This window comes from Vicia villosa, unplaced genomic scaffold (genome assembly GCF_029867415.1).
Source record: "Vicia villosa cultivar HV-30 ecotype Madison, WI unplaced genomic scaffold, Vvil1.0 ctg.000279F_1_1_3, whole genome shotgun sequence".
Classification (NCBI taxonomy): domain Eukaryota; kingdom Viridiplantae; phylum Streptophyta; class Magnoliopsida; order Fabales; family Fabaceae; genus Vicia; species Vicia villosa.
This window is the reverse complement of record NW_026705119.1, coordinates 140,164-153,242: the sequence shown is the minus strand read 5'-3', so window position 1 is coordinate 153,242 and position 13,079 is coordinate 140,164.

Below are 13,079 nucleotides of genomic sequence, written 5' to 3'. Positions count from 1 at the left end.
ATTCTTCAGGATCTTCTTCTCTAGCCTGAAAAGCGTTAGTGCATTTCTTGATATTGGATTTTAATGCAATAGACTTACCTTTCTTTTGAGGCTCATTTGCGTCCAGCTCTATTTCATGGCTTCTCAAGGCACTGATAAGCTCTTCCAGAGAAACTTCATTCAGATTCTTTGCAATCTTGAATGCAGTCACCATAGGACCCCATCTTCTGGGTAAGCTTCTGATGATCTTCTTTACATGATCAGCCTTGGTGTATCCCTTGTCAAGAACTCTTAATCCAGCAGTAAGAGTTTGAAATCTTGAAAACATCTTTTCAATGTCTTCATCATCCTCCATCTTGAAGGCTTCATACTTCTGGATTAAAGCGAGAGCTCTAGTCTCCTTGACTTGAGCATTTCCTTCATGAGTCATTTTCAAGGACTCATATATGTCATAGGCCGTTTCCCTGTTAGATATCTTCTCATACTCAGCATGAGAGATAGCATTCAGCAAAACAGTTCTGCATTTATGATGATTCCTGAAAAGCTTCTTCTGATCATCATTCATTTCTTGCCTTGTCAGCTTTACGCCACTGGCATTTACTGGATGTTTGTAACCATCCATCAGAAGATCCCATAGATCACCATCTAGACCAAGAAAGTAACTTTCCAGTTTATCTTTCCAGTATTCAAAGTTTTCACCATCAAATACCGGCGGTCTAGTATAACCATTGTTACCGTTGTGTTGCTCAGCAGAGCCAGATGTAGATGCAGGTGTAGACTTTGCAGTTTCATCAGCCATCTTTTACTGAAGCGTTTTTCTCTTCCTGAATCTTTTCTAAACACGGTTAAGTGCTTGCACCTTAGAACCGGCGCTCTGATGCCAATTGAAGGATAGAAAAACACTTAGAAAGGGGGGGGGGGGGGTTTGAATAAGTGTAGCTTTAAAAACTTGACAGATAAAAATAAATTGCACAGTTATTTTTATCCTGGTTCGTTGTTAACTAAACTACTCCAGTCCACCCCCGCAGAGATGATTTACCTCAACTGAGGATTTAATCCACTAATCGCACGGATTACAATGGTTCTCCACTTAGTCAGCAACTAAGTCTTCTAGAGTCTTCTGATCACACACTGATCACTCCAGGAACAACTGCTTAGATACCCTCTAAGACTTTCTAGAGTATTCTGATCCACACGATCACTCTAGTTACAACCTGCTTAGATAACCTCTAAGACTTCCTAGAGTATTCTGATCCACACGATCACTCTAGTTCCTTACAACTTAATGTAATCAATTCTAAGAGTATTACAATTGCTTCTTAAAAGCTATAATCACAAACTGTGATATTTCTCTTAACGTTTAAGCTTAATCTCACTAATATATTACAACAGCAATGTAGTGAGCTTTGATGAAGATGAAGATTCTGAGCTTTGAATAGAACAAAGTTTCAGCAAGTTAATAGGAGTTGTTTTTGTTCAGAATCGTTAACCTTGCTTCTCATCAGAACTTCATATTTATAGGCGTTGGAGAAGATGACCGTTGAGTGCATTTAATGCTTTGCGTGTTCCGTACAGCATCGCATTTAATGTTATATGCTTTTGTCAACTACCTCGAGCCTTGTTCACGCTGTGTCTACTGACGTTGCCTATAATAGCTTTTAACGTTCCTTTTGTCAGTCAGCGTAGCTTGCCACTTGTACTTCCTTCTGATCTGATGTTTGTGAATACAACGTTTGAATATCATCAGAGTCAAACAGCTTGGTGCAAAGCATCTTCTGATCTTCTGACCTTGAAGTGCTTCTGAGCGTGATACCATCAGAACTTCAGTGCTTCTGATCTCATGTTCTTCTGATGCTTCCATAGACCCATGTTCTGATTCTGCTTCGACCATCTTCTGATGTCTTGCCAGACCATGTTCTGATGTTGCATGCTGAACCCTTGAGACAAAGCTTCTGAGCGCTGAATTATGCATACTCTTTATATATATTTCCTGAAAAGGAAATTGCATTGGATTAGAGCACCATATTATCTTAAGCAAAATTCATATTATTGTTATCATCAAAACTAAGATAATTGATCAGAACAAATCTTGTTCTAACAGTAGGAACAAGCTTGGTTGTGATTTCTACCAATTTAAACGTGTAAAGGGCGTGGGGTCCAAATAATCAATGTAAAGTCGTTGTTACTATTAGAATTTTTTAATTTAAACTATTAAGTGATAACCAAAAGATAATATGAGTTTGATTAATAATAAGGCTTTAAGAGGCTCCATGTTTTTCATTAATGGGCTGTGTGGCATACACTAATGTTGGTCTTTATAAATTTTATCAAAAGTTTCCTTCTTGGGGTCTTGTCCCTTCTTGCCTCTTAGGGGGGTAGCTCTTTTATTTTCTTTCTTCTAACTAGTTTTGTTCTCATCATTGCTTCGATGTCTTCTCGGTTCACATCTAGGAGACTTGACGACCCTTTAATACTCTTGGGACTTTCCAATTGCTCTTTTTTCTTACCTTTCAACGAGGTGTGAAACACGATTGACATGACTCTAGAGTGACCTATATAGTGGTGAGTTCATCTTTGGTCGTGTGGTATTTCATCTTTAGTTTGCCATGATAACCCTCACCAACAATACAATGTGATGGTTGGGTGTTCCATTGACTAGTACCTCATCAAAAAATAACAATGAGGACAATTATTCTCAATTTTCCCCATCCCTAGTTTCTTTACTGATGTCATTATCTCTCTCAATTTATTTTTCATTGAATTCCAAGGCGCATACTCGAAGTTTAGGAATCCCAGAGACATTATATAGGTGGACTCTAATCGTCCTCGCCTTCATTTAGATTCTTTGTTTTTGGTTGTGTTAATAAAGAGGTTTTCCCATGAATTAAAAGTATTTTCATAAATGTTCATGATTAAGGGAAAATCTTTCCACTGGATTAGCATCCCTTATGAGATAGCGTAAGTTATCTGTAGTTCTCACTCATCTTCATATTTTGATGTATTCTCTTCTTTGAATACATTGAAACCTTTTTATCTTCTCTGAGATGAAAATGATTTTTTTCTCAACTTGCACTCTCTAGCCTTCGTTTTATATTGTGCTATAAACCTAAACAATTTTTTCCCCTTTAAATTAGATGTTCAATCACATTCTTTAAATGAACATATTCTTCATGATTGTGCTTATGACCTCCAGTGAAGAGATCCCTTGTTGTCGTTGTCAAACATCTCCTCCCTTATCTTCTTAGTTTTCACCTACTCTTTCGTTTCGGATTGTGGAAGTGGAGGAAGCATTTGTTTCAACCCCCCCCCCCTCTCTCTCTCGGTCAATCATAACAGGGGCTGAAGTTAGTTCTTCTTCAAGGTGAGATTTGGGAACAATTTTTACGGTATTTTCTACTCTGGAGGTCTTTTCAACCACTGGTGTTTACCTTCTAGTTTCATAGGTTTGCTTTAGTTTTTCAGAGTTGTAATTGTTCTGAATTTTATTTTGGGTTTATGTGGGTTTGGTGCTTATGTTTTTACCTTGGAGTTGGATTAGAGATTTCATGGAAGAACAAGAATACTTTGGTTCTCTTTTGAATGAGAACGAACTTGTTGGGTCGCCTTTGTGTGTGCCTTTGGTTAATTTAACAAATGTTGTACATACTGTTAAAAAGTCGACATTTGCAAATGATGTGAATTCTATTGAAAAGTCGGTCTCTACATTGGATAGATCTTTGGATGTTGAAGGGTACAAGTGCAAAATCTTTTGCTCAAGTGTTGAGTAAGACATGTGTTATTATCCCTCATGGTCAATTTCCGAGATCTCATTTGAAAGGAGAAGATATATATATTAAAATTTCTGAGGAAGAGTACAAAATTAGTCTCGAATCATGCAAAAATCATCTTCATGGAAGGTTGATTTTGTCTAAAGGAGACCCTCCTCTGAAACTTTAAGACTTACGTGGTAAACTAGACATTCTTTGGAAGCCTCTAAGTAAATGGGGAATTGTTTCATTAGGAAAAGGTTTTTATGAATTTGTTTTTTCTTCTGTTGAGGATGTAGAATGTGTTCGTGCGGTACTTTCTTGGAGCATAAAGCCTGGTTTTCTCAAACTTTTTGCTTGGACTCCTGACTTTAATCCTAATAACCACAAACAGACAACAGTTCAATGTTGGGTTCATTTTCTTGATTTGCCTCAGAAATATTTGAGTCATAATATTATCTTTGCAATTGCTACTAGTTATCTCGGAATGCCAATGTGTTTGGATGGTGCAACAAGTAAGTTCCCTCTAGATAGATCTTTTGGACATTTTGCTAGAGTTTTAGTTGATATTGATTTATCTGCTAAAACCAGACATAAACTTTGGATCGAAAGAGAAGATTATGCGTTCCTTGTCAACATTGAATATAAAAGTTTGCCTCTTTTTTGTTTGCATTATCATAACATTGGTCATAGCTTTCCGTCTTGTAAACTTGTTAAAGTGGATCAAGAGAAAAGGGTAACTAAGGAGAAGCATAAACACACGGGGAATAAGTATCAGAATGAAGATTTAAGAAAGGAATCAGTTGAATGTGAAAATGCTACATGTGTAGATAATAATCCTCTTTTAGAATTTGTTGATTGTTTGAAAACTACTGTTGATGAGAATCTTATGAGTTTTGATGCCTTGCATCAAGGAGACTTGGGTGCCCAAGGTAATGAAAATTTGCATGGTATAGCTAATATAGATACCACTGATCAAGGTAACATTGATAAAAATCACGATGGAGATTCAAATTGAGATGCCCAACAAGCAATGAATTTTCTAAGGGAATCTTGGGCTGACATGGATAAGAGAGATGAGATTGTTGATTTGGATGAAAATGCAAGTCAACCATTTCAATTGGTAGTTCCAAGAAAAAGTAAGAACAAGAAGAAACCGCCTGAGGCGTGCAAAGGTTTCAAGGCGGGTGCCTCCAACCGTACGTCTCACTAGTTTTTTTAACATGAGTTATCTCATGTGTTTTTGTTGTCTTTTTTTATATTATTTTCTTTTCACTTTGCTTTTCTTGAGGGTTTTGGTTTTGTCCCCCTTATATTTTCTTTTGTTTAAAAAAAAAAGTTGAATTAATAAAATTTATTATCAAGAAGAAATTATTAGTGAGAATAATTCATCTAGAAAATTCTTGTAAATTCAATATATCCCTTCATATAATGTTGACTCTAGTAATACATTGTAATATCACCTACAAACATTAGAATCTTATGAGTTTTGATGCCTTGCATCAAGTAACTCAACAATGTAGCTAAATATTTCTTTTAACGCATTTCTTTACTGCTCTTGACTTAGAATAAGTAATTCAACAATTTAGATAAACTTTTTTTAAACATATTCTTAAAAAAAATAATATTCTGTAAATAATTCTTTTTAGAATATTTAATTTTTATTTATATTAACTTTTTATTTATAAAGGTATGTGTATTTTAATTTATTTAGTATTTACTAAGTTTTTTGCCCCCTGACCATGATATTAGACAACATCCCTCCTAAGTAATTTAAGCCCCATTTGTTATAGATTAAAAAAATCATTATTTTAAAAGTAGTAGAAATTATTTTACATTATCATTGCATATTTCTTTATCTTTATTTATTATTTAAAATTAAAATATAATTTTCACAAAAATATCTAATATAAAAAAATATTTAAAATAATTTCAAACTTAAACTATATTTTAAAATTCCGATATAAAAAAGGTAATGAAATAGTTACCATACAATTTTGTAATAAATTATTTCAATCATTTTTTTTTAAAATTATATATATATATATATATATATATATATATATATATATATATATATATATATATATATATATATATATATATATAACACAATAAAATTATTTTAAAGTTATTTTAAAAACAATTTTTTAAATTATTAATTAATAAATATCAACAACTTTTATGCATTAATAAATCATTAAAAAAAAAAGACAAAAAAGAAAAGAGATTGAACTCTAAACCTTTCACCTATTTAGTTCAATTAATAAATATTATTTGAGCTAGTTATCTAATCTAGCTATCCTAACCCTTAATGTGATAAAGAAAGATAGCAACCATAACATTAGCAATAGGTCAAAGTGATTTCTGCCTACTCAGATTAAAACATTAGTAATATTAGGTCACTTTTCTGTATTTATTCTATTCCTATGTTTCTCACATCTTAATACAGGAGAAAACGAGAATTGGTAGATATATTATTTTGTCATTGAGCTAGTTAAGTGTTAAGTTTAACGAAAAAAAGCTAAACACTCAACAATAATTTGAGAAAAGTTGTTTGGATTTATTACTTCAAATCAAAGTTCATGGATTAAGCAACTTTCATGGGTCATTGTAAATTATATAAATGTGACAAAGGAACTATAATAGCTTATAAGTACTTAATTATAGTGGTCAGTTTTAATATTCCACTTGATATATTTGATATATGTAGGACCTTCAAAACTCGTTATCTAACCTAAATAAGACTAGACTAACAAAATTATGATATAGTATGGTTCAATATCCCTCATTTTTCATTATTTCAGATTTCTCATTTTTCATTTTTTCAGAAATGATGAAATGAGAACAATTTTTTCTGAACAAATCTTTTATTGTAATATTGAAATTTTTGGTATTTATGAAATATTCGATAATTCATTTGAAATTTCTGATAAATTGTAATTAGTTACAAAAAAAATTAAATTTGTGATAAAATTCTATAAATTTTAAAATTTCTGATAATTTCAAAATTATTGATAAAAATTTTCAGAAATTTCAAATTTTTTAGTAAAAGTCTCACTTTTTTAAAAAAATTATGATATTGAAATTTCAATTTTTTTGATGAAAACTTTGAATAAAGTTAATTTAGTCTTTTAATACACTTTAGAAGATGTCAAATATAAGTGTGAAGATAACAAATTAAATGCTCTTCAAAATGCATCATCGAATCCGACTTCAAATAAGCTGCAGGTTACAGAGTTCATATATAATATTTATTACCAAAATATATAAATATATTACTTAATATATAATATATTTTTAAACACTATATTATTAAAAAAAATCTAAGTCATGTTTTTAAATAAAATAAAGTCTAACATTTTTTTTAAAATACTACATAAATATTCAATATAACACAAACGAATAGAATCCAATAAAATTGGGAAGGAAAACATAAAATAATTAAATGTTAATTTATTATATTCTTAGTCGGTCAAAGGTTTAAAACGTAAGTCCAATCATGCATAAATCCTATCAAGATTTTCCAATGTATACAATCGATACACTAGAGATTCAAGGTACACATTTTTTATCGCCATTTTCACTATACTCATCTTGGATTCTGAACTAACTTAGGCGTTGGAGTTTAACTTTGCATGTCCACCTCGTGCCATCGTACCAGGGATCAACGCCTCTGATTCTAGAGTTCTACATCATCACTCAACACTAATTCAGGTTCCGCAACAAAACATTGGCGACATATGTGAGAATTGACTTTTAATTACCGTGAAATTTCACCGATAGATAACCACAAACTCGAGCATTTAGAACTCCACCATCTAGATCTAAGTCCATACAGCGACGAAAGCCTCGTGGATTTCAACAACTTCGTAATTCATCCTCGGGGAATGACATATCTACCACTATCACTCGGATAAGGAGGAAGCGGAAGCGAATGAATCTTAAAATAGTGTATCATTGAAACATTAAGGAACCGGGCATGATTCGCATCAGTATGAAGACAACATGAAGTATCTGCAGAGTCATACTCAAAAACCTCATTGCTTCGCCCATGGAAGATGAAGGTCAAGGGAGAGTCAATGTTCGATCCTGATAGATAAGAAGACAATGTAAGACCAATTTCAGTAGAGAAGTTTTAAATTGTTCAGCTTGAGGACAATCCAACCAGATCCATGAAGATAGGGTTTCCTCCTCGAGGATAAGAACACACAGATGGAGCGCCTCCGGGAATACGTTGACCTCTTTGACATTTTCCACATGAAATACCCGACATCGACCCCATCGAATAATACCATCAACTTAACGTTGATAACACTTGGTACGTCTCGCAATAAGGAAAAGGTTAAAGCAACTGCCAACACAATCTAAGAACTATTAGATGCCAACTTCAGCCCTAAAGTGAAATACTTGAAGTTGCACTCCTATGTCATGCCTATATAGAAAACCTGCAGAAAATGGAGGATGCCTATATAGATTATATTGGACTTAGTATAACACACATAAGAATATCCAATTTATTGCCTAACACAAGCAATTGGGTAAATGATCCAGCGGACCACACGTCATTGCCAGGTGCGAGCACTTACCCAGGGACAACCTAATATGTATATTTAAACATGATGGGGAGCATACGACGTTCATGAGCGGGTAAGCCAATCATAAAGACATTGACCACACACTTATACCCCTCTAGCAAGGGTACACGGAAGCAACAAACTTAAAAGATGGTAGTTGACGTGATTCAGAAAGAAATGGGGATAACATCTACAACTGATCAAGACACATATTATTTCAAGGAAAATAGACCAATAGACGGCCAGACACAAAATTCTTGGATCCGAGCACCTGAAGGATCCATATAAAATCTCCTCGATTACGTAGTCAATCGTGGAAGGGATCGAAGACGAACTACACACGCTTTATTTGTAGTTCTCCCTGGAAGATAAGTATTCTTCAAGGCTCTTTGAAATTTGAATAAATAATTTCCTAACTATTAGAAATATAGCAAGTGCAAATGTTATTGTAACCCTCAACAGGATGATGTAGATCACACTTATGACACAAACCCCTCAGTTGGTGAACACACTCAAAGTGAAGCTGGCGCACCCCTTCTTAGGAACTAGCCACTCTAAGAGCATAGGCAGTTGAGCCCGAGAGACTTCCATCGCGAACCAGGACAACCTGAAGGTAAGGACAGGAACCATACCTTTGGCTGAGGACAGTTCCTAGTGACGCTGGAGAATAACATCAAGTCTTCATGGATGGAGTTGGTAACGACCAAACTAAGTTGTCGTTCCACTTTGCACTAATAAAGACCACAAATCTATACGAGCACATCGAATATCATTGTTAACCCACATTTTGTGAGTTAATATATGCCTCGGAATTATTTAATTTAGTGTTATTTTAGGGTTGTTTGCTTATTTTCTTTATTTATTTATTGTTTTAATCAAATTAGTGTGGAGTACATTAGGTGCTCCCATTTGTTAGTTTAATTTTTATTTTGTGTGCAGAAATTAGCAATAGCCAAGCTGAGGCAAGACCAGACAAGTCTGCTGATGAGCCATGAGTGAGGAAGCTTAAGTTAGAAAGGAACAAAGATGCAAGCTGGTACAATAGCGAAGAGAGAGTGGGAAGAAATACTGAATGGAGGGAAAACTCAGTGGGTGCTAAAAATGAGAAAGGGCAAGATTCAAATTCAAGGATGAAAAAGGCAGCTCTAGAAGACAAAAATTTGGTACAATAGTACACTGCACGCCGCTTTCTCCTGCTATGACAAACTATGCATTCCACCTTGTCCCCCACTTGTGTCGGATAGTAAAATATCCTCTCTTGTGTATGTTGAAAATGTTATGGATTTTTGGGTTGGGTGAGAATATTGAACCGAGGCCCAAGATCCAAGGCAGCTGAGAAAAACCGTAGTTCCTTGGCCTATATAAAGAGTTGGAAGCAACAATGTAAGGGGTTCAACAATTAGTCCAAGTTGGTATTTTACAAGTTTGAAGCGTGTTTGCAGAAGACTGCTAGAGTCCTCTCTTCTTATCCATCTATGTGCTTGCTGATGAACACTGCCACGACTGAAGTTTCCTCTTGAAGGCTTAACCATCTCAAGTTCTACTCCGAGTTCCTCTTAAGTTTTTATCTTTTGTGCATTTTCTTGTCTTAAGATGTTTCCTTTGGGAACCATGTTCGTTGTTTGTACTCAGTTCACTATGAGCTAAACGTCTTTTAGTTGAGCAATGTGATATCAATATTAAAAGTGTGTTTATGTTATATGCTTGTGTGGTTAGTGCTTGTTTTATCATGCGTTTACAACTCCAACACTTATTCTTTTGATTAATCACCTTAGAGATAAGTATAAGCTTGTTGTTGTGAGAGATCCAATAACAAGTGTATTTCATGAACAAAAATGGTTGAAAGAGTAGAATAGATATATTCATTTGAATTAGTTGCTTAGACATAAGGAACTACAATCATTCAGGGAACAAATATGGTTTTAAGAAACGCAGAAGGAAAACACAAAAACAAGAGAACTTGAAAGTATCTCAAGGAATTAAACCATATGAAATGATAACTGATGTTTACTAAGCACTTGATTGCTTCTAATGCAAGTCAATTACAAGACAACCAAAATAAGCTATTTTAAAACTCTTATCATATATGTTCTATCAAGACATAATTGGATTCGTGACACTTTAATAAGATTGATACACCACAGACCTAAGCTTTTATATATATATATATATATATATATATATATATATATATATATATATATATATATATATATATATATATATATATATATATATATAAGCAAAACCTAACTTATATGACATAGAATCTATGCAATGATGCACTAATGCAATAGTGGAATTAATGAATACTAGAAAACTAAAAGAGGATAAGAGAAGAGAAAAAATACATAAAGATATATAATAGTTTGACGTTCTTCCTCGCCTTGCCTACTTCACTCTTCAATGGTGTTGAAAACCATTAAAAAAATAATCACGATCTTCCACTATTTTGATAAGTTTGATTACAAACATTTTGGTTACAACAAACTATCAAATGATAATTCCCTTTGTTGACGCAAACACTTGACTGCTAATAAAATCAAGATCTCTAAAATATCTTGATTCAATAACCTTGTTATCCACAATAACCTACTCCTAGTATTCGTATGTGCCAATCCACCAAATCCCACTGATCTCTTGTCTGAGTGGTTTCCATTAGCTAAGTGTTGATTGGACAACTCCAAACTTTTTCTATAAGTAATCTTTTTCCAACTCCATCAAAGATGGAAAACTTTCATCCCCGCCTTATTGATAGTTGATGTTAGATCTCTTCAAAATATTCCTTAGAGTACAATGAAACTCTTTTCTTGATGAATAACAACAAATACCAAACTGCATTCCAGAAATGATATTTGCATCTGTAACAATCAACACACTTCACCCAGAAACATTAGATACCCTAATGTACCACTAGTCTCCCTCAACACTCAATCTTTACAGATGAAGGTCTTCAACAATGGAAAAAGACTAGGGATGAAGATGATGAACAATGCCAAAATATCTCACTATCTCACTAAAGACACTAGGTGTTAGCAAATGGTTTTAGATAAATGTGAATGAAGAACACACACACACACACAAGGTTTTCTCAAATTTCTGGATAAATGAGTCTTGGCTTTGGTTGTTATCTAGAGATTGATTAATCATGAACACCACATCAAGATTAATCAACTCCCTTTCTCTAAGTCACTTAACACAACAACAAATTGCACTAGAACAATATACAACAAAAAGGAGAATGAATCTGACATGAATTAATAATCAATAAGTTATTCTAGAAAAGAAGAGAAAAAATCATAGTGATGGGTATAGAGACACTAGGGAGAGAAGACAAAATCACTCTATGTCTCTATGGGTTTTTCCCATAGGTTTCATTCACTTGTTACTTTCATCAAAGAAACAACTATTTAAATCAAAGATGAAAATGGGCCTTGAAGCTTTGATACATATCAAATGAAAACTGTGATTCAAATTAATTTGAGCAGAGCCAAAATATAGCTTCAAGAAATCAATTGATTCATCAATTTTTGCACTTCATTCAGATCACATAAGGTTGTGATTCAAAATGCTCAATTTGTGATTCGAATCAAATGCTCTAGAGGCAAATTTCATGTTTCACACATCTTTTGGTTCGAATCATATATTAAACTTGATTCGAATCAAATGACTGAAAAATCCATATTTAAGAGTTCTAACTTGTGATTCAAGCAATGCCTGATGAAATGACAAAGTAGCAACTAGTTAGGCTAACACGCGATTATAGAATCAAATTACAAATACGCAAGTGCTAAAACATCTATATCGAATTGACAAAAACATCAAAACAAATAAGTAATATCATACAATACCGTGAGTGTACTTTCAGTCTCCCCTTTTTAATGTTTGACAAATTTGAGATTTATTGTTGATCAATTATTCAAGACGTTATTTGGAATTTGATGGGTGAAATGAGTTCTCTGTATTAATGTACATTTCTTTGCTTGAGTTGTATAAACTGCAAAGTTCTCCCTACATTAAACACTTAGCGTGAATATTATATTATCTCTATAGCTTCTTTCCCTTTGGCAAATATCAAAAAGATAAAAGAATAGAGAGAAACAAATTTCATTTCTGAATGAATTTTCATAGTCTCCTTTTTGCTGGTGTATGAAATTCGGGTTGGATTTCAAACGCTATTCATCTTTTATTTTTAAGCATTAAATCTAGCTCAAATCTATATGAAATTTGGAGATGGATTTTAGACAAAATTCACATTTTAGTTTAATTTTTATTTTCTCATATAGTATGTTTTTAATCTGTATGAAATTAAGGGACATATTTCAGACAGTATTCATATTTTCATTTATGTCTTTAAATTTATATGAAATTTGCTACAAATTTCAAACAGTATTCATATTTAATTTTTTATCAGTTCCGAATCTGTATGAAATTTAGAGATGAATAATACTATTTTTTTTCTTCAAATATATATTTGAACAAAAAAAATTATTCATATATCTTACATTCATCTCCAAATTTAATTTTAAAAAATACAAAATACAATTTGAAGATAAGTCCTAGTATATTCAATTTCCATTAATAATTATGTATATATTATTAGAATAAAAGATAAGAGGAGTTAGCATTTTTTTAACGGACAATGTATATAAGGAAAAAATTTATTTAAAAAGTTAAACTTATATCTCAATAGTTTAAAATATTGTCTTATTTATTAGGCAAAATATTCATGGAATCCTTAACTATATCCTTGGATTTAGATTAGTTTTTTAATTAT